The following is a 2,797-nucleotide window of genomic DNA, read 5'->3' on the forward strand; positions in this document are numbered from 1 at the left end:
TAAAGCCAATAGGCTTGAAGTGGGTCTTCAAAATCAAGCGCAATGCCGACGGGACTATCAAGAAATACAAGGCGCGGCTGGTAGCAAAAGGTTATGTTCAAAGGCACGGAGTAGATTATGACGAAGTGTTTGCTCCAGTGGCTCGTATTGAGACTATACGTCTGATCATAGCATTAGCTGGCTCTCATGGCTGGGAGATACATCATCTTGATGTCAAGACTGCCTTTCTCCACGGAGAGCTGAAAGAGAAAGTTTTTGTGTATCAACCCGAGGGTTTTACGGTCGCAGGAGAGGAACACAAAGTCTATAGACTTAAGAAGGCCCTTTACGGTTTACGGCAGGCTCCAAGAGCTTGGAATATAAAACTTAACCAGATCTTGCGTGGCTTAAACTTTCAAAGGTGCTCCAAAGAGCCCTCTCTTTACCGTAAAGAAGCAAGTGAGGAGCTTCTAATCGTAGTAGTCTATGTCGATGATCTCTTAGTCACTGGCTCATCCTCACGAGCTATACTTGAGTTTAAGAAAGAGATGGGAGCGAAGTTTGAGATGAGTGATCTTGGTCTGTTGACGTACTATTTGGGAATAGAAGTATTACAATACGATGGAGGCATTATACTTAAACAAGATAGATATGCCCGACGGATTCTCTGTTATGGGCTTCAGCCGAGTAGGAAGTCTAACACATCAAGTTACAAAACTTTAATCAAACAAAGATGGGAGCGTTAGGAGCCGGAGGATCGAGTAAGACGGTTGCAACAATTAGGTTGTAGACTCGACCCAGAACTGAAACATAGTTGAGGCCACTGAGGGATTTGCTTCGCGGAGGCTGTTGATTCTGTTCTTCACAGTACGATCCATGGAGGCAGCTAATGAGTCAATAGAGCGGTAAGCGTTTCAGTGAAGTCTAGAATTCCTCTCGGCCCAGAGAGAGTAGATTGTTAATTTCCAGACCAAGCAACACAATTTCTTATACCACGCAGGACCAGTAAGAGATTGCAGAGCAGTGATCGAGGAGACCCAATTCACTGGCATAGTTAGACGTAGGCGCACTGAGAAGATCAACCACAGAGAGGCAGAGTAGGAGCACTCAAACAGGAGGTGATCACAGGACTCCGCAGTAGTAGTACAGAGGAGACAATTTGGATTCACATTCAGTCCCCATTGAAGCAGACGATCGGGAGGCGGTTTAGTGTTGCCAGCCAAGCGATGAAGTTATGTTTTGGGATTCCACCTTTGCTCCAAATAATCTGACTCCAAGGTACCTTATTGCCATGCTTCTTCAGTAGGCTGTAAATTTCAGCGGTACTGTATCTGTCCCAAATAGAATCCTCGACACACCAAATTATAGTATCTGGTTCTGTATTCAAATTTAGAGAAGATAGTAAAGCTTGGACTGTAACCTGCTTGTCTGATCTTGTAGGACGTACTCGCCATGTACCGTTGTGGTAGATGTTGGATAAGCTTGAGTTGCAAGTTTCCTTTTTCTTATTTAAAAGTTATGATTATCTATAAGGATTAGGATATTATGTGTGTGATAATACTATAAGGATTAGGACATGTCTAAGTCCTATATATAGTAATGCATATTGTGATGCATAAGTGTGTGAGTTTGAGATATTAAGTTTGAGCTTTGTGATTGAATAATAAGAGAAGAACTTCTTATTGATATTGTGATTCTATAGTAGATGTCTTGAAGAGTGGCGTTTTGAGGAATACCCATTGAATTGGAGATGGAAGAAGACAAGAAAGTTAAGATGGCGCCCAGAGAAGACCAATTATCTGACCAGAATCGAACAGAGGCACCAGACCCCACTTTCACTTTGATCCAGCGGAAAGCCAGATCTCGGAGGCCTAGGAGTTTTTTTACAAACCATGGGTGGCGCTGCTTAGGCTTTATTGTCCAGAAGGTTGATAGCTCACCTCCAAGGATTTCCTGAATAAACCAAACAACCCAGATAGAGCCAGAGGATTTGAAAAGCAGCCATATCAGTTTTATCGAGCAAGCCTTGTTCCAGGCCCTCAGGTCCCTGCAGCCAAGACCACCCTCATCCTTAGAAAGCATTATCGTTTCCCAAGCAACTTTCGCTGAGTGTGCAGCTTCGGAGGAGCCATGCCATAAGAATGAACTGCAGAGGGAGTTTATCTTTGTGATGCAGGCTTTGGGTAAGATGAAGGTCGAAGTCCAGAAGTTAGTGATGCCGTTTATGACCGTATTGAGAAGGAGAAGTCTCCCTGCATAAGGCAAGCTTCTTGCACTCCACGAGTTGACTTTGTTCTTTATGAGCTGGAGTGTATATCAAACAGTTCAAACAGTTCAGTGACTTCAGTCAGTAAAGTTTTTGAATCGATAGGAACATGGCTAGAGGCATGTGCCGTCGGCTTATAATTATATCAAAGTAAACCCACGAGGACACTCCATGTCCAAAGGGATGGCTACAAGATATATATAATCATGTCAAGATCTTCATATGCTTTTAAATAAAGAATAAGGTTTGAATAATGGACTTCCATTCCATTTAATATTTAAGTTCTTTACTTGCACATGTAATTTATTTGGGATAAACTTTGACCATCTCATATTGGCGATATTGCTCTTCTTATTATTTTCTTTCACGAACAAATGCTAAAACGTTTAAACATTATTGAACTGAGTTATACAAACAAAACAATGCATATTTGGTTGTTAAAATCAGGGGTGGGGGTTCGGATATCCATTCGGATTCGGTTCGGATCTATTCGGGTTTCGGTTTTTCCACTACAAGAAAACTTGCTTTTAGCCACAACTTAGCCACAAAACT

The sequence above is a fragment of the Brassica oleracea genome, chromosome C5, assembly GCF_000695525.1.
Source record: "Brassica oleracea var. oleracea cultivar TO1000 chromosome C5, BOL, whole genome shotgun sequence".
Taxonomy (NCBI): Eukaryota; Viridiplantae; Streptophyta; class Magnoliopsida; order Brassicales; family Brassicaceae; genus Brassica; species Brassica oleracea.